Source organism: Oryctolagus cuniculus, chromosome 4 (genome assembly GCF_051225735.1).
Source record: "Oryctolagus cuniculus isolate XC-2025 breed Fujian yellow rabbit chromosome 4, ASM5122573v1, whole genome shotgun sequence".
NCBI classification, from domain to species: Eukaryota; Metazoa; Chordata; class Mammalia; order Lagomorpha; family Leporidae; genus Oryctolagus; species Oryctolagus cuniculus.
Genome location: NC_142870.1, coordinates 25,234,175 through 25,254,826, shown reverse-complemented (window position 1 = coordinate 25,254,826; position 20,652 = coordinate 25,234,175). Strand labels below are relative to the sequence as shown.

At 36.6% G+C, this 20,652-nt stretch overlaps 1 protein-coding gene and 1 pseudogene across 2 annotated transcripts in view; both read left to right on the top strand.

Annotated features, from left to right (window-relative positions):
• NCAM2 (neural cell adhesion molecule 2) overlaps positions 1 to 20,652 on the top strand; it is a 586,819-nt gene that overhangs the window by 290,158 nt on the left and 276,009 nt on the right. The window lies entirely within an intron of this gene.
• Positions 8,103 to 9,147, top strand: LOC149126930 (nucleophosmin-like; annotated as a pseudogene).

The following is a 20,652-nucleotide window of genomic DNA, read 5'->3' as shown; positions in this document are numbered from 1 at the left end:
TCCTAATGCTATTAACTAGAGGCTCACACAAACTCCAAATTAATGAACAGTTTGTAATACATTTCTAGTATGTTATAGTTCTTCAGTCTAGATCCAAGTGATACAAGCACTGTGATGTTAATGAATCTCCAGAAGGATAATCATTCTTGTGTGTTAGAATAACTTGTGATCACCATCCAGGGGAGAATCAACGTATTCTAGAAGTTCAAGTTTGTAAAACATTATCAGAAAGTAGTGATGTTGACTATAATATGAACATAGTAGCACTGACAAGTGAAGAGCACAGAGGCATTTTTGAAGTCCTCTTTTGCCTTTCCTGAATTGGTCCTAGAGTCATCTTTTGAAGACAAACTTCTTTTTTTAAAAAAAAGTTTTATTTAATGAATATAAATTTCCAAAGTACAGCTTATGGAGTACAATGGCTCACCCCCCCCCATAACTTCCCTCCCACCCGCATCCCTCCCCTCTCCTGGTCCCTCTCCCCTTCCATTCACATCAAGATACATTTTCAATTATCCTTATATACAGAAGACCAATTTAGCATTTATTAAGTAAAGCTTTAAACAGTTTGCACCCACACAGAAACACAAGGTGTAAAATATTGTTTAAGTACTAGTTATAGCATTAAATCACAATGTACAGCAAATTAAGGACAGAGATCCTACCTGAGGAGTAAGAGCACAGTGACTCCTGTTGTTGACTTAACAAATTGACACTCTTGTTTATGGAGTCAGTAATCACCCTAGTATCTTGTCATGAGTTGCCAAGGCTATGGAGGCCTTTTGAGTTCACCGACTCTGATCATATTTAGATAAGGTCGTAGTCAAAGTGGAAGTTCTCTCCTCCCTTCAGAGAAAGGTACTTCCTTCTTTGATGACCTGTTCTTTCTGCTGGGATCTCACTCACAGAGATCTTTCATTTAGGTAATTTTTTTTTTTTTTGCCACAGTGTCTTGGCTTTCCATTCCTGAAATACTCTCAGGGGCTTTTCAGCTGGATCTGAATGCCTTAAGGGCTGATTCTGAGGCTAGAGTGCTGTTTAGGACATCCACCATTCTATGAGTCTGTTGTGTATCCCGCTTCCCATGTTGGATAGTTCTCTCCCTTTTTTATTCCATCAGTTAGTATTTGCAGACACTAGTCTTGTTTATGTGATCCCTTTGACTCTTAGTCCTATCATTTTGATCATTTGTGAACAGAAATTGATCACTTGGACTAGTGAGATGGCATTGGTCCATGCCACCTTGATGGGATTGAATTGGAATCCCCTGGCATGTTTCAAACTTCTAATGTAGAATGGATTTCAGCAGTCAATAAGAATGTTCAGTCCTGGAAGTCATTATTAAAAAGCTTTGCTTTATTTTTTCGCATGTCTATGGAGAATTTTGATTCTTACAGTTTTCTGATAAAGAAGTTATGGGGGAGAACACACTTGTCTGGGATTGGCATTAAACTAAACACTTTGGCTTGCAGAAAAAAGTCATGGGTTGCATTGAAGTACAACCCAATTCCTCTGGTGGTTGAGAACAAAGACTGGTCCCTGGAATAATAGCAGAATTGACAGCCAAGCACTCCCATCAGCTAAGTGGATAAAGAAGAAACCTATTTACGTGATTTTATCCCTCATTCTGGGAAGACAGACGCTTTATGAGCCTTTGAAGCCAGATAATGTGTCCTGTGGAGTCTTCTTGGCTATAATTAGACCAGGTTTCTTGCCATCTGAGACAGTGAGTGCCCAAGAAATGTAACAATGTCTTCTAAGTTTTCACCAGAATGAATAGTATAGAGTTTAAAATCAAAAATCTCTGAAGCAGACATTCACAATGAATATGTGAAGTTTGAGTTTTATGAGCCAGCTATACAGTCAAATATGGTGGGGTGGAGGAACCCAATTATGTTAACTTGCAGCATTGGGAGAAATCTTAGATACGTGCGTCAACCTCTTTCCTTTAGATTTGAGCTCAGGTTAACTTTAGGACACTTTAAAAGCTATAAAAAGAATAACTGATTTAATTGTAAAAGCACATGTTCTTAATATATTCATATATGTGTAATTATATTAAAACAACTTTTGTTGTTAAACATTTATGAGTTATAGAATGTGTATTTTTGAGTATTGCATCTTAAAATAGAAGATGCACTTGCTGTGTACTACTAAGTAGTTTTTTCACTTCTGTAAAGCTACTAAGTCATAAAACTTTAAAATACAAAATATGTTAGCATTCACATCACACAACCAACTCTTCTGTATGAGGTACAATATGCTTCAGTGAAAAGAATTAATGAGTATGTGAGAATGCTAATTTGGTTTTAAAGCCTGTAATAGAACTTACTGATTCAGTAATAATCTCCTTTGCAATCAATCAATCAATCAGTCCGTCAGTCAGTCAAGTAGTGTCTATGCAGAGGTATTTGTTTCATTCATTATTTATCTAATATTTAAATAAATTATCTGATTTTAGAAACTCCTCTCAATTACATAAGGAAAATAATTATTCTCTTCCTGGGAAAGGAAATGGGGGATGGAGCTGTTCTGTTTTATTTGAGTAGTTTAGATTTAAATATATGGATTTTAAAACAATCATTCAACTAATGTATTTACTTGTTATTTAAGAAATGTAATAGATGCCTACAGTGTTCCAGCTTCTGCAAAAGACTCTGGGGCTTTACAGATTGAATGAGGCCATGTTGTTACTCAGCACCAATTGCATTCTAATTGAAAATATGGCCATATAAGCAAATAATTATATAGTATTATGGTAAGTTACACAGTATTATGCATGAGGAGTGGTAGGAACACACAGAGAATGGCGAATGAGAGAGAACAGAGAAGAATGAAGAAAAGGAAGAGGGGAGGAGGAAGAAGAGAGCAAGGGGAGAAGACAGGATGGTAGGAAGAGAGAAAAGAACAACCTGATTCTGGAATAAAAAAAGCAAGAGTGGGGAACAGAATGAACAGAAGGAAAATGTTGCAGAAGGAGGTCGGAAGGCACTTTTAATGTGTAAGTAGCAACTTCAGGGACAAATATAGACATGGGTTCATACTAACATGGCACTTTCTGAAGAACACGTTCTTATTTTATGTTTAATTATTGCATTAATTACTATAATAGTTAGGCATCAAATAATTTAGAATCTATCTATGTATATCCAAGTATGCATATTAAATTAGGATAAGCTTTGTTTAGGCCACAATTTTCTCCAATTATTCCAAAGCAATAGGCCTTTTGGCTGCTGTTCATAAAAAAGAAATATTAATTTTTCACTGCATTTCCCATCATGGTAATGGACTGTCATGAAAGTAAGAGTGAGAAACTGTGATATTATTTGTGCAAATGTCAACAAATTCGGCAGCCTGTTCTACAACCTTTCTGAAAATGTGACTCATAAGCATGTCTCCTAATCTCATTGTACACAGGTGAACAAATTTTGCTTAAGTACATTACATTTAAATTGGGCCTAAATTAATAATTTCTAAGCTTATTTAGAAAAAAATTATAGGTTCATTTTTATTATTTTTCTTGTTTCTTGGTGCCCTGTGTGAGACAGATACAATTTTGATTGGCATTTTCAATGCTGTGATCTATAAACATGGAACAGTTCTTTAACAAAAAACAAACAAAAAGAGCAGGAAAATTATCTTTTTGAGCACCTCAGGAGCAAATTAATAAGGGATCACTGCTAGAGCAGTTAGTATTTACTATGTATCAGACATTGAGTTAAATGTATTATGCTCTCACAAACACAAGAGCTGATTTTATTACACTCTATTATGTATAAAAATGGAATAAAGACAGAACTCTCAGTTCTTGCAGTTTTTACAGTTAATTCAATACTTTTCAAATTAGCTCTCAGATTAGTATACCTTCCCAAAGATATCTATGTGTCTTCCGGAGAGAGAAAAATCTTATTAGGTAAACATAACATAGCTTCGGGAGAATACTTAGCTTTATAAATCACTTCATGGTCTCATGACTCCTTCATAAAAATTATTATTTTACATCTTGCATTATTGATTTAAAGTGTAGACATTATATGCATAAACATATATACTATCTTTTCTAGAAAACAGATATTAATATCACAGAGGGAATCTTAATAATTGTCATTATGTGATGAAAGAAGAGTATATTTTCATCTATGTAGTATGACTCAGGAAGCAATGTTTGAAACTAACTAACAGGATACGACATCCATAAAATGCTTATACTCACTTCATACAGTAACTTTCACAAATAAGAGAAAATAGATATTTGTCTTTCTGGGTCTGACTTATTTCACATGGAATAATGATCTCAATTCCATCTATTTTGTTGCAAATGTCAGGATTTTAGTCGTTTTTATGATAAGTAATATTCTTTCATGTAGATATACCACATTTTCTTCAGCCAATCATCAGTTGATGAATGTCTGTGTTGATTCCATATCTTTGCTATTGTGAATTGAGCTGCTATAAACATGAGAATGCTGGTAACTATTTGATAGACTGATTTCATTTTCTTCAGATATTTTCTGAAGTGGTATAGTTGAGTCATGTGGTGGATACATTTTTAGTTTTCTGATGAATATCCGTATTGTTTTCCATAATGTTTTTGCACAGCAAAGAAAATGATTAACAACTGACAGAATGGAAAAATATTAACAAATTATGTATCTGACAAAAGGTTAATACCCAGGATATATAAGGAACTCAAGAAACTCAACAACAACAAAACAGCAGACTCATAGAATGGCAGATGTCCTAAACAGCACTCTAGCCTCAGAATCAGCCCTTAAGTCATTTGGATCCAGCTAAAAAGCCCATGAGGGTTTCTCAGGCATGGAAAGCCAAGACACTGTGCCAAAAAAAATTACCTAAATGAAAGATCTCTGTGTGTGAGATCCCAGCGGAAAGAACAGACCATCAAAGAAGGAGGTACCTTTCTCTGAAGGGAGGAGAGAACTTCCACTCTGACTATGGCCTGTCTAAATAAGATCAGAGTTGGCGAACTCAAGAGGCTTCCATAGCCTTGGCAACTCATGACAAGAGCCTCGGGTGATTACTGATTACTGACATCATAAATAAGAGTGTCAATTGTTTAATCAACAACGGGAGTCACTGTGCACCTGCTCCCCATGTAGGATCTCTGTCCTTAATGTGTTGTACTATGCAAATTAATGGAAAAACAACTAGTCAAATAGTACTTTATATTTTGTGTATCTGTGTGGGTGCAGTATGGTGAAATCTTTACTTAGTATATACTAAGCTGATCTTCTGTATATAAAGATAATTGAAAATGAATCTTGATGAAGATTGGGATGAGAGAGGGAGTGGGAGATGGAATGGTTGTGGAGGGAGGTTATGGGGGGAGAAGCCCCTGTAATCCAAAAGTTGTAATTTGGAATTTTATATTTATTAAAGAAAAGTTAAAAAATTATGAAAGCAATATGGATTAAGATGTAAAAGCTGCATATGCTATTACCCAATAATTTTATTTATAAAGTGTTTTAGAGAGGCATTCATTCATATAGGTACACAAGGCTTGTGCAAAGATATACATAGCAGCATTGTAAAAACAAACAAGCAATCCAATTGAGAAAAGGGCAATGGATATGAACATACCATTTTCAAAGATTGAAATACAAAAGACCAATAAACATATTGAAAATTGCTTAAGATCACAAGCTATCTGAGAAATGCTAATAAAAGCCACAACAAAATACTACCTAATTCAAGTCACAATGGCTATTATCCACAAATCAAAAAGTAATACATGCTGGCATAGATTTAAAGGAAAAAGTACTCTAATTCACCATTGGTTGGAATGAAAATCAGTTTCCTGATGTCTTAAACAGCATCTTTAGAGAAGTAACAGTCAATATGTGTCTTGTGGCCATGACTTGATCAAAGTCCAGACCTTTCTTACAGTACTTCAGTTCCCTTGCAGTTCCCATTGGTACTGATGACTTCTCAGAGATAAGCTGTATTTTCTCTCCTACAGTTCACTGCTACCCCAAGGTCAGTCACATATCTGTCACCAGAAGAGTCCTGTTGGCATTCTAATGGCTTTGTACTCCATGAGGGGAGTTGGGTCTCAGGACTTTGCGCCTTCCCGCATCACATAGCAGTCAAGGAGGATGCAGTAACATGTTTCTGGTTTGCCTTTGGGCTAACTGAACCACAGTGAAACTTCTGCACCTCAGGTTCACCTAATGTCAACATTCTCTCTTTTCATTCCTCCCTTCCTCCCTTCCTCCCTCTCTCTCTAACACACACACACACACACACACACATATACACACACACATTCTGTCTCTCACTGACACACACAATTTTGAGCTCCAGCTTTTCTTTCTCAACCTTCTTCTCCACCTGTGAACCGTTATTGGAGTTAAGCTTTACAAGAACAATTCTCCTCTGCCATGCAATCCTCAACTCTGCTGGGACTCACTCTACTCCCTGGAGAAGCAACAGCCTGTCCATTGTCTGTCCAATCTGTAGAATGTTTGGCCAACTCAACTTTTTCTGTGTTCTGAAGTTATTGAACTTGCTTCTTCACTTAACTTCTTCAGAAGTGTCAAGAAAATAATAACAAATACTTTGAATATATAGGTTGGTGAAATAATCTAAGCACAGGTGAACCTAAACCTTAGTCTGGGACCTTCAAAATCTGATTAGTCATCATAGCCCAGTCCCCACCTATCACCTGCAATTACTAGACAGAGAGATCTCTAATTTACTGGGATGAACAAGAGTACTGCCTCACACAATAGACGCCCACAATAGCAGGAGTTGGACCAAGATGAAAACAGTATCTGGGAACTTTGTGTGTCACCTACGTGGGTGACAAGAACCCAAATACTTGGGTTTCCACCATAACCTCCCAAGGTGTTCATTAACAGAGAGCTAGAATTGGAAGCATATCCTTGATTTGCCCCCAGACACTGTGGTATTGCATGTGGCCATTCCAAGCTGTAGCTTAATTCCTAGGGCAAGTGTTCCCACTGAACTCTTTATTTTAGAGGATTGCATTCCTATAGAAACATTTTGGAATCTGTAACATAAAATGTTCATTTCAGAATAATTTTATAACTTTCCTTGTGCAAAGGACATAGCATTTTCTCGTATTAAGGGTGACATTTTTGGTCCTTCATTTCAGTTTTTCTAATTCAAACTTTATATTTCTAAAGCTGAAGAGGGTGTTTTTCTTCTTCCTCTTACATGATTTGGTTGTAGCATTTACAATAATCTGTTGGGTTTCACATTGTATATCAAAGTTGGCTGGCAAGCAATGAAAGTGTTGAATAGCTAGTACTATAATATCACTCAGGAAGGAAGTGGAGTGAAATGTTCTGACTGAGTTGTGTGACAGATGTTTGAATTCTGATTTGTCAGGCTTATAAATAAGGTTTATCCTGACTTTAATCTGGAAAGGAACTCACACACTTCACTTAGACAAAGCACTTACATTGGTATCTAGAGGCTTAGGAATTTGGCTTAGTGCAAACACTCTCTCATAATTTAATTTATTACTGTATAGTATTAGCAGCAGTGAAAAAACGTACATGATGTTCTATACTGGCTCCATCAAGGCAGCTAATAACTTACATGTCTAAGTGGTGCTTGTTGAAATAAATTTGGATTGGATGTAGAACTTAGGTTTAACTGCATCTTCAGTATATTTTAGTTTTAATTAAATGTCACAATCAAAATAAGTGATGAGTGACCTATTCCTGGTCTCCTAATGGACTCAAAGCCTAACTACCAGTTTTCATACCAGCAATTGCTTCACTCACTACTTGTACAACATTTGCTAACATAATTGATGTTAAAGGATATTTCCTACTTTTATTTATATTCAATTATATGAGAAAAAATGTTGAATTTGAACAAAAATATGGGGTAGGCTTATTGCTTCCTGTATTATTGATATAAAGTATCCATGTGGTAATTTTACTTTTTTAAATAAGCAATATGTTGAGTATTTTTATGAAATGAAGATTACTAAAATTATATTTAGAGTTGAAACTTCTATACTGAATATGATTTACTTTTATATAATGCACTTCAGGAAACTAAAATCATCATGTCTGATTTCAAAGTAAAAATATATACAAATAGCCCTGTGCAGCTATTCTTTGCAGCAATGCGTGTCTTATCTTCGTCTGCCTTCTCTCCCAACTAAGTTCGTCCCTCTGCCCCATTGAAGATTCAATGGACATTGACATGAGCCCTCTCAGGCCCCAGAGCAATCTTTTTGGTTGTAAACTAAAGGCCAACAAAGATTGTGACTTTAAAGTGGACAATAACGAAAATGAGTACCAGTTATCTTTAAGAACAGTCAGTTTAGATGTTGGTGCGAAGAATGAACTGCACATTGTTGAGGCAGAGGCAGTGAATTATGAAGGTCGTCCAATTACAGTAACACAGGCGACTTTGAAAATGTCTGTACAGCTAACGGTTTCACTTCAGGGCTTTGAAATAACACCTCCTGTGGTCTTCAGGTGGAAGTGTGGTTCAGGGTCTGTACATACTAGTGGACAGCACTTAGTAGCTGTGGAGGAAGATGCAGAGTCAGAAGAGGAAGAGGAGGAGGACGTGAAGCTTCTAAGTATACCTGGAAGATGATCTGTCCCTGGAGGTGGCAGCAGAGTGTCACAGAAAAAAAAAAAAATAAAGCTTGCTGCTGCTGATGGTGATGATGACGATGACAATGATGATGATGTAGATGATGACGATGATTTTGATGATGAGGAAACTGAAGAAAATGCTCCAGTGAAGAAATTTATATGAGATACCCCAGCCAAAAATGCACAGAAATCAAACAAGAATGAGAAAGACTCAGAACCATCAACCAAGATTAAAAGATCAAGAATCCTTCAAAAAACAGGGAAAAAAAACACCAAAAGGACCTATTTCTGTAGAAGATATTCTGTAGAAGAAATTAAAGCAAAAATGCAAGCAAGTACAGAAAAAGGTGATTCTCTTCCCAAAGTAGAAGCCAAATTCATCAATTATATGAAGAATGGCTTCTGCATGACTGACCAGGAGGCTAGTCAAGATCTTTGGCAGTGGAGGAAGTCTTTTTAAGAAAATAGTTTAAACTTTTTTTTCCCATTTCTGTAGCTGTCATTTTCATAATGCAGAGTGAGAGCTTTCTCTGCCGTGTTTGATAAATGTGCAGGTTGTATTGCCAAGCATGTGTTGTCCAAAATACCTGTTTAGTTTTTAAAGATGGCACTCCACGCTTTGCTTGGTTTTAAGTATGTATGGAATGTTGTGATAGGATACAGTAGTATCAATAGTCAGATGTTGAAAATATACATGTGATATAAACTCAGTATTTTCATAGAGTAATTTTTTAAAAGATTTAATTTTTAAAAGATTTTTTAAAATTTTTTAAAAAGATTTTTTAAGTTTTTTTTAAAGATTTATTTATTTGAAAGGCAGAGTTGCAGAAAGGCAGATGGAGAGAGAGACAGAGACAGAGAAATCTTCCATCCACCGGTTCACTCCCCAGATGCCTGCAAGGGCCAGAGCTGTGCCCATCTGAAGCCAGGAGCCAGGAGTTTCTTCCGGATCTCCCACACAGGTGCAGCAACCTAAGGACTTGGGCTGTCTTCCACTACTCTCCCAGGCCATACCAGAGAGCTTCACTGGAAGTGGAGCAGTCGGAACTCGAACCAGTGCCCATATGGGATGCTGGCACTGCACGTGGCGGCTTTACCTGCTATGCCACAGCACCAGCCGCATAAACATTATTTCACTAGCATCTCTTCCTGAGTATGATCTCTTCACTTGAATATCTTGTTAAGCATAGTTTTGAAAATATTGACATGTGTGAGCGATTCTTAAACATATTCAACCCTCTTTCATAGTTCAACCCTATTTCGAATGTAGATCACATTTTAATGTGTGCATGAATCAATTGGGGACCTTATTAAATTACAATTCAAGGAAGCTCCCCAATCAATAGTATTGGACTGAGGGTCATATTTTGAGTAGCAATGGTTAACATATGGAAGTCACTATGGTTAATATATGGAAGTTCCAAAAAATAGATCCCTAGGACAACCATATGTATTGACTCAGAATTTCCAGGAGTGGCATCAAACAAAAGAAATATCAAACTACAGATATATCAGATTAACACACACACAAACACATAAACTAAGTAGGCATTTGTCTTAATGGTTAAACAATCAGTTAGGATGCCAATGTCCCACCTTTTAGTGCCCGGGCACTGTAACTGACACTACCTCTTAATTTCAGATTTAATGCAGATCCTGGCCACTGGCAGCAGATGACATAAGTAGCTGGGTCCCTGTGGAATACCCAGGTTGTGATTCTGGCTCCTGATTTCTCAGGCCATTCCTCACCAATCTTGTGGGGATGTGGGAAGTCAAATGGTAGATAGGCACTCTCTCTGTATCTTTCTGTCTCTCAAAAATATTTGTTTAAAGGACACATATTTTGTCATGACACATATTTTGCACACAAATATTCATACATGCAAAATATCCTGAAATATGTATGATAAGCCCAGTAGTTGATCTTACTCACTTTTGCAGACCACTCACTGGATTAAGCCCTGAGGATACAAAACAGGCATATTTGAGAGACGTTTAAAGGAAGAATGAGTTGAATCTGATGACAGTTTATATTTAAGAGAAGAACAGGGAAGAGAATCTTGTTTATTTCTTATTTTTCTACCAAAACAGATTCAGTGAATAATAATAGCATCACTTAAGAGATGGAATAAAGAATGATATACTATAGGTAGAGAATGTTCTTGAATTTTGATATGTTAACTTTGATAAATATGAAAGTGTTTGTTTATATATTTTATTTCAATTCCATTTTAAAAATTTTATCTAAGTTAAACATTTATTTTTTTAAAGATTTATTTATTTATTTGAAAGTCAGAGTAACACAGAGAGAGGAGAGGCAGAGAGAGAGAGAGAGAGGTCTTCCATCCGATGGTTCACTCCCCAATTGGCCGCAACAGCTGCCAGGTCTCGAACCGGCACCCATATGGGATGCCAACGCTTCAGGCCAGGGCGTAAACCTGTTGTGCCACAGTGCCGGTCCCTAAACAAGTTTCTTGTATTTCATATACACATATTTAGGAATATGAATGTTTTAAAATAAAGAAGGAGGTACAATGAAAATTTCCAAAAATGTTTGCAGAAATCATAGTGAAAATTGGTTTGCTCTGTGTGTGTGTGTGTGTGTGTGTGTGTGTTTCTCTTCTCTCTAATTAAGAGATGAAGTGAGAATACTTCACCTTTGGAAACTGTGGTCCAAATTACACTGGACATGTTTAATATATGACAGGCACTTAGTGAAGTGATTAAGAGCACAAATGACTGCATTCAGATCACGCATTGGCTGAGTGTCCACTGGCAAGTCATGACCACCATTCTTTGCCTCAGTTTTCTCATTTACTTAGTAGAATACATCAAGATTAAATCAGTCACTATACATATGCTGCATAAAATAGTGTTCATCATTTAATAATTGTGTGTGTGTGTGAGAGAGAGAGAGAGAGAGAGAGTGAGAGATAGTAAAAAGGAGAAGAAAGAGGTAGAACAAGTTATATAAACTTACAAGAGAATACAACAAATATTGCTAAAAATTCCTAATATTTAAGAATCTGAGGGAGATGATGTACATGAAACTACTCAGGAAAGTGGCCAAAGAATAAACATGTGTGTGTAAAGAAATGGGCCAAGAAAAGAGTAGTTGGTGAGATCTCACCTTTCATTAAATCAAAGATGAAAGCTGAAAAATATTATTAAGTTTGAAAATTAGAAAACTTTGGTTGAACTGCAGAACACTAATTTTAGTAGTAGGGCCAGTAGGATGCAATAAAGAATAGGTTGGTTGATTAGGACCTAGCGAATTCTTGTCTTTGTTTTGGCTTATTTGGAAAATAAGATAATGAAGACAAGTCGTACCATGATGTTTGAGAAATAAACAGTTCTTTACATATTTTGGTTGTTTTTTGTTTTGTTTGTGTCAAGCATTAATCATGTATTATTATTGTTTCAAATGGAAAAATGACTAAACTAGAATTATAATTTGAGAGGAAGTTGCCTAGTAGAAAAGAAAATAAAACATTAAAAAGGTAGACCCATCAGTCTTTTTTAAGCACTATTTCTTTTTCTTAAGATTTTTTTTTTTAATTTCAAAGTCTGAGTAACAGAAAAAGAGGGAGAAACAGAGAGCTCTTCCATCCACTAATTCACTCTCCATACAGCCAATTTCCAAGGTCGGACCAGGTTGAAGCCAGGAGTATGGAGCTTCATCCAGATCTCTTACGTGGATGGCAGGCCTTTAGGAAACAGCTGATCCGAAGTGGACCAGCCCAGATTCCAGCACCTATAGGAGATGCCAACATTGCAGGCAGTGGCTTTACCCACTATGGCATAACACTGACCCCATCCAGTCAGTCTTAAAAAAGGACTCAGATGACCTAGCAACTGAGACATTTTTTCTCCTAAATTAGGTAGGTGTCAAATTTGTATATATTCAGAAGCATACAAGTGGAGAGGAATCACACTAAAATTCTGAATTTTGTTTTCTTGGTAAAATTATAATGAACACTTAATTTAAAATGCTTTTATTAGAACTCTTGGCCATTAGTTAAGTTTCTGAAAATACTTGGTGATAGAATATTTTTCTTTTAAATGCTGCAAAATTCTGAATTTTTCAAAAATTTTAGAAATTTTTAAAATCTAATACCTCACATAGGTTATTGAAATGCACTGCCGGGGGTAAATCAAGATGGCGGAATAGGAAGGGAGCACACTGATAGTCCGGGGAGAGATAGTTTAATAAAAGTGGAGATACTGCAGGTTCAAGGAAGAGTAGGGGAGGAAACAGCAGAAGAAACTCTTCCGGAACGTGTGATTCACAGCGGACCTGCGTGGAGAGCGTGGGAGCCCACAGTTCGGGACACCAGCAGCAGACTCAACACACCAGTGCTGGAACGCGAGGTGAGCCGAACCTCAATAGCCCGAGACACCGGCAGGCAAGCGGAGAGAGGAGACTAGAGGGAACGACCCCCGGGGGGGAAGAGTTCACCAGGCTAACTGAAAGAGAGAGAGAGAGAGAGAGAGAAAAAAAAAAAAAGGTGACTGGTACGGACACGGGTTTCTCTCTCTCTGCTCACCTCTCAAGGGCGAGCAAGACAAAGAGCAGGCGCCATCTTGGACATACTTCATAAGCAGAGCGACCTCAGGTCTGCATCGGCCCTGAGCCTAGCAGAAAAACCTGACTCTGGGCAGGGCGAATTAACAGGAGATTAGGACCTAGTAAATTTGTGGTGCTACTGAACTGAGACTGTGAAAAAAGAGACGGTGGGGGAGAGAACTCACGGAATTCACGTGAGTACTCTCCAGAGACGCTACAATTCCGTAACTTTGGCAACCCAGTGGGAGACTGAAGGAGAATTTGAGCCCACTCTGAGGGCCGAACAGATTCCCTGTGTGGTCCTTGGGAAAGAGCTTCCGATCTCTGGCTCCTGTGGGTATATCATTTGCCTGCTAACTACCTCCAACTTCGTTCAGCTGTGCAGAATTACTTCCCTTTTGAATCAAAAAAAAAAAAAAAAAGAGAGAGAGAGAGAGAGAGGTTTACCACGCCTAACCTGGGAGTGTCACCTTTGGCACACCAAACAGAGCTCTCAGGCCACACCCATCTCAAGCCCTAAGGCTCCATCAAAAACAGATAGTCCACTTAATCTAGAGTCATAGTATAACAGGAAAAAGCACCACAGTGAAGAAACCAAATATCTCCAATATGCCAAATAACAAACGCAAAAACCGAGGTAATAAAAACAAGGAAGTCACCATGACGCCCTCAAATGAAAAAGACACCCCAATTCAAGAAGAAGAGAGAATATCGGACTTAGAAGACAGAGAACAGGAAAGGATACAGTCAGATCAAAGAAAAGAAGAGGAAATTAGAAATCTAAAACATATTGTCAGGAATCTTCAGGATACTATTAAAAAACCCAACATTCGGGTTCTAGGAGTTCCTGAAGGCATGGAGAGGGAGAAAGGATTAGAAGGCCTTTTTAGTGAGATATTAGCAGAAAATTTCCCAGGTTTGGAGAAGGACAGAGAAATCCTAGTACAGGAAGCTCACAGAACCCCTAATAAACACGACCAAAAGAGATCCTCACCACGACACGTTGTAATTAAACTCTCCACAGTGAAACATAAAGAAAAGATCCTAAAATGTGCAAGAGAGAAACGTCAGATGACTCTCAGAGGATCGCCAATCAGACTCACTGCTGACTTCTCATCAGAAACTCTACAAGCTAGGAGGGAATGGCGAGATATAGCCCAGGTACTAAGAGAGAAAAACTGCCAGCCCAGAATATTATATCCTGCAAAGCTATCATTTGTGAATGAAGGTGAAATAAAGACTTTTCATAACAAACAGAAATTGAAAGAATTTGTCGCCACTCGTCCAGCCCTGCAACAGATGCTTAAAGATGTGTTACACACAGAAACACAGAAACACGGTCATCAGTATGAAAGAAGATAAAGGAAGGAAAGCTCACAGCAAAAGATCACAGGGAATTCAAAGCATATATTAGAACTTATCTTTGGCAAATGGCAGGGCAAAGTTACCACTTTTCATTAGTCACATTGAACGTTAATGGCCTGAACTGTCCAGTTAAAAGACACCGATTGGGATTTGCTTCTTAACCTGATGCAATTTTAAATGATGCTTAATTTTGTTTTTAAATTTCAAATCCTAGCTCTTACCCATACATGGAACAACAATGAAATTGTACATGTAATTCGCCACTTTGCTACACTAACATTGTTCCAGGGGTACTTATGATGTACTTTTGAATTTTCTATACATGCAATAATGACATTTGCTAGCAGTTTTATGTCTTCCTTCCCAATATGTATGCATTTTGTATCCTTTCTTGGTGTTACTGCACTGTCTAGTAATTCCACCATAATATTGAAAAGTAGTGGTGAGAAAAAGACACTTCCTCCTTTCTCCAACTTAAGGGAAAACTGTCCAATTTCACTATTAAAGCTGGTTTTGGTAGATATTCTTTATCTAGATGAGGAATTTCTCTTCTGTTCCTTGTTTGCTCAGTTTTTTTATGCCAAATATCTTCTACAAAAGTTGATGTAATCATTTAACATTTTTGCATTTGTGTAGTATGTCCAATTTATTGATTTTTTTTAAATGCTGACAGCCTTGCTTACGTGGGATAAATACCACTTGCTTGTACTACATAAAATTGTTGGATATTACCTATTATTATTTTGCTTTCTATTTTTATTTTGCATCTTTGTTCATGTGAAATGTTTTTCTATAGTTTTCCTTTCTTAGAAGTTTAACAAGTTTTTTATTAAGGTAATGCTGATTTCACCAATTGAGCTATAAATTATTATCTACACTTCAGATCTCAAGAGGAAATGGTAGAGAGTTGTCCTTTTTTGTACTTGGAATGTATGGTAGAATTCAACTATGAGTTACCCTTGCCTGATATTTTCATTCCTTTTTTTTTTTGGTGGTGGTGGGAAGAAGTATGCATCTTTGATTCCATTCTTTTAAAGGAAATGGGCCTTGACTGATTATATTTCTTTTTGTGTAAGTATTGGCAATTTGTGCTTCAAACAATTGTTCTGTTCATTGAAGTTATCAAATTTTTGTGCATAGTGATTTTAGTAGCCCCTTATTATCCTTAAGTTTCCATGGAACATTAATGTTCATTTCCAATGATGGCCACTCTTTGATTTCTGATACTGATAATTTCTGTCTTTCTCTTTTCTTAATGAGCATGGAGAGAGGTTTATGAATTTGTTACCTCACTGAAGTATCTTTTGGTTTTGCTGATTTTCATATATTATTTTCCTATTTTTCAATATTATTCATTTATACTCCAATTTTCATTCCTTTTCTTTTTCATGCTTCAATTGTTCTTCTTGCTACAGTTTCTTAAAATTTATTATCTGGGAACATTCTTCATGTGTTTTGTGAACATTCACAGTTTCAGGTGTATTTTGTTGTCCAGACTGTGGTCCATCCATGGAAGCTTGATCTTGTTGGACAAAGAATTCTGTAAATATTATTAGACCAAAGTAATTGATAAGGCAATTAAAGCCAAGTTTATGCTTCTGTTTTTTTGCATTTTTGAACAGCCAATTAATGGAAGATTGATGTTCCCAAATATAATAGTGGAACTTTCTCTCTCTCCTTGAAATTTTGTCAATTTTTAAAAAATATTTATTTATTTGAAAGTTAGGGTGTCTGGGTAGAGCAGGAGTGGGGAGAGACAGAGAGAGCACACGCACGCACGCAAGAGAGAGAGAGAAAGAGAGAGAGAAACAGAAAGAGAGAGAGATCTTCCATTCACTGTTTCACACTTGAAATGGCTGCAATACCTGGAGCTGGGCAGGCTTAAGCCAGGAATTCCATCCTGGTCAACCATGCAGCAGAAAGACAGAGAGATGGATTGAGAGAGGAGCATCTAGAATTCCAAACAGCACTCCAAAATGGAATACAGGTGTCCCAAGCAGTGGCGTACCCTGCTTTGCCAGAATGCCTACCCTCATTCTGTAGGTTTTTGAAGTGTATTTTGCAGTTCTGAATTTAGGTGTATACACAAATTTGCTAGGTTTTAAAGCAATGGCTGCCTAATCATTAAGCAATCTTCCTGTTTGTCTCTGATAATTTTCCTTGTTCTGAATTCCATTTATCTGAAATTAGTGTAGTACCTCCAGCTTTCTTTCAATTAGTTTTAACATATCTTTTGCTATCGCTTTATTTGAACTTGTCTGAATCAGTATATTTAGTGAATGTCCAAAAGACAAGAGGTAGCTGAATATTGTTATTATACTCACTTTGTCAATCTTTATCTTTTAATGAATATATTTAAACGATTCACATTTAAGCCTTTAAATAAGAAGATGGTTTTCATCCTATTTCACAGTGGTTACTGTTCCTCTTCCCTGTCATAGCTAATAAATGATGTTTCTAAGCCCTCTACTGTGAAAAGTTGGTGGGATTCCTCAAGATAAAGCAAAGTATTGGATCCCTAAGTCCATGTTGCCTGGGAGTTTCCCATTCATGGTAGGAATGGCCTCCAGCCACTGGGTAAAATTGCCTTCACACAAAGTTACCCTCTAAGTGCTTCAGCCAGGGCTCTGTTCCAGATAAGCAGGTCCCAGCTGTGATTCCAGCTTTACGACCTTTGATGATTCCTGGGTGCTCATTGCATTGTAACTGCAGCTCCTTAGTGTGCCCAGAGAAGCTGTTGATATTTGTTTTGTTTAGCTTATTATTGTTGTAATGAGGAGAGTAATGACTTTCAAGTCTTTTCATTTCGGAAATGATACTTGAAAGAACTTCCACTTTGACTATGACATTGTCTAAATAAGATCGGCGTTGGAGCCTCGGGTGATTACTGACACCATAAATAAGAGTGTCAATTCTTAAATCAACAACAGGAGTCACTGTGCATCTACTCCCCATGTAGGATATCTGTCCTTAATGTATTGTACTATGTGAATTAGCGGTATAACTAATACTCAAACAGTACTTTACACTTTGTGTTTCTGTGTGGGTGCAAACTGTTGAAAACCTTACTTAGTATATACTAAATTGATCTTCTGTATATAAAGATAATTAAAAATGAATTTATATGTGAATGGGATGGGAGAGGGAGCGGGAGATGAGATGGTTGCGAGTGGGAGGGAGGTTATGGGGAGAAAAAGCTGCTATAATCCAAAAGCTGTACTTTGGAAATTTATATTTATTAAATAAAAGTTAAAAAAATAAAAAAAGAAAAAAATACAAAGAGTGGGAATAAGAGAGGCAAGAGATGTGCAATTCGGGACATGCTCAAGCTGACTTACCTCAAACGGTAGAGTTAGAAACATACCAGGGGATTCCAATTCAATCCCATCAAGGGGACATGTACCAATGCCATCTCACTAGTCCCAGTGATCAATTTCTGTTCACAATTGATCATAATGATAGGACTAAGAGTCAAAGGGATCACATAAACAAGAATAGTGTCTGCAAATACTAGCTTATAGAATCAAAAAGGGAGAGAACGATCCTACATGGGAAGTGAGATACACAACAGACTCATAGAATGGCAGATGCCCTAAACAGCACTCTGGCCTCAGAATCAGCCCTTAAGGCATGCAGATCCGGCTGAAAAGCCCATGAGAGTATTTCAGGCATGGAAAGCCAAGACACTCTGGGGGAAAAAAATAACCTAAATGAAAGATCTCTGTGAGTGAGATCCCAGTGGAAAGAACGGGTCATCAAAGAAGGAGGTACCTTCCTCTGAAGGGAGGAGAGAACTTCCACTTTGACCATGGCCTTGTCTAAATATGATCAGAGTTGGTGAACTCAGGGGGCTTCCATAGCCTTGGCAGCTCATGACAAGAGCCTAGGGAGATTACTGAGGCCATAAACAAGAGTGTCAATTTGTTAAGTCAACAACAGGAGTCACTGTGCACTTACTCCTCATGTAGGATCTCTGTCCTTAGTGTGCTGTACATTGAGATTTAATGCTATAACTAGTACTCAAACAGTATTTTTCACTTTATGTTTCTGTGTGGGAGCAAACTGTTGAAATCTTTGTTTAATGTATGCTAAACTGATCTTCTGTATATAAAGAGAATCGAAAATGAATCTTGATGTGAATGGAAGGGGAGAGGGAGTGGGAAAGGGGAGGGTTGCGGGTGGGAGGGACGTTATGGGGGGAAAGCCATTGTAATCCATAAGCTGTACTTTGGAAATTTATATTCATTAATAAAAGTTAAAAAAAAAAAAAGAAATGCACTGCCATGAACAGTCAATAATAAAAAAATGAAATAAAGCAGATACTTCTCTCGGATTAGATAAAATTTTAAAATGTGTGTTAAATAAGAAAATAATATTCAATTGGAATAATCAATAATTTAAAAAGACCTTTCAGGAATAAAATTCTCTGAGGATTCCTATTATTACTAAATTGAGTGCCTTATTCTTTTAACTCCCTTGATGTAAAGGCTTAGGGAAAAAGTTGTGTGTATGAAAAATGTTATAAGGCATAGTTGCAAGATATAGGGAGTGCCTTAAATCATCTCTGAATATCACTGATATTCTTAGTGAATTCAGATCGGGTTTGAGTCAGGTGGGTAGTAGACTGATTAGGATGTCAGCTTTAAATCTCTGCAGGTGATAGACTGGCCATTTTAAATGTCACTGTTAAATGTTGAATCAAATTGCAAACGGCTTTTGGTCCCCTGATGGAGCTTAGAAATGCCAATGGCTTCATTATATTTATGTTTCTGTAAATTAAGAAAGTCCCTTGAATATCTGCTGTTTGATCTGCATGCTTGCTTGAATTATAAATATTAATTTAAGCTTCATTATGACAGCAGTAATCTTTGTTATAATGTTGCCTGCATTTCATTTTAAAATAAATTATGACTTCACATTTTTCCATACATTAGCTGAATAGGAGAAATAGTGAAAATTCTCCCTGTCTTCCTTCAAATACTCACATACTACGTGTGTTGGTGACTCTAGTCTCATAGGAACCTTTCCCCTCTACTGCTAATGTTCTGAGTGATCACCAAGATAAGTTACATTTTGAAATATTTACAACAACCATCCCTACTTTTCCATGTGCTTTGCCACAGTCAATCCAGATACTCACCAACATTCCTAAACTGCTTATATAGTTACCTTAATCTATTATGTCAGTCATCTTACTTCGAGACCTATCTTTACTAAATGTCAATTTTATCATGTTAGTTTCTATTTATAAATAATTGAAGAACAAAAACTTAAGTATAGATATTAAACCATGGCTTTTAATATATTTCGGAGGCTTTTACATTGTATTTTTCATATGTCATCTCAATTACATCTGTATAAGATGCTTATCTACACTGATATTCCAATTCCCTGTATATTCTATGAATATTTATGATTTACCTTATATGAAATGCTGTCTCTAATCCAGTTTTGTTACTACAAAGTTGATCCCATCTTTTGAGTCTAAGTTTTATTTTCCTCTATGAACAGTATGTGAGCATATTGATATACAGCATATTATATTATTTTTCATATCTTTATGTAGTTTCATTGCCCCACCCAAATAAATTGAAAATTCACTTGCATTTAGAACTATACTTGTGATTTTTCATGCCACAGCATCCAGAAGAGTGATTTGCAGAATGTGTGTAATCTATAAACAGTTTCATGGTAGTTGACTCACATCTACTTTCAAGTTTTTAATACTTATATTTCTTTGAAAGCCATTCACAGAGGAAATAGATTTACTGTGAATTCACTTTTGAATTTTGGGGCTTTAAAGTTTTGTTTTCTTAAATAAGATTTGCTTTAGATGATATCTATTTTATGGCTGCAAAATGCTTTGTTAACTGATTTATAATTAATGCAATCATTTAATCTTTAGTGGTCCTTATATATAGTGAATCTGCATAATGTTGCACCTCAAAAGTTGTTCTGTCTCTTTCTAATAGATGTGAAAAGTAAAACTTTAAAATATGAAATTTCAACATTAGTGAAATCCACAAGTTGAGGCATGAAGATACAGAAAACCTAAATAGACAAATAACCAAGATGGAGCCTGAATCAGTAATAAAGAAATTCTCCATACCC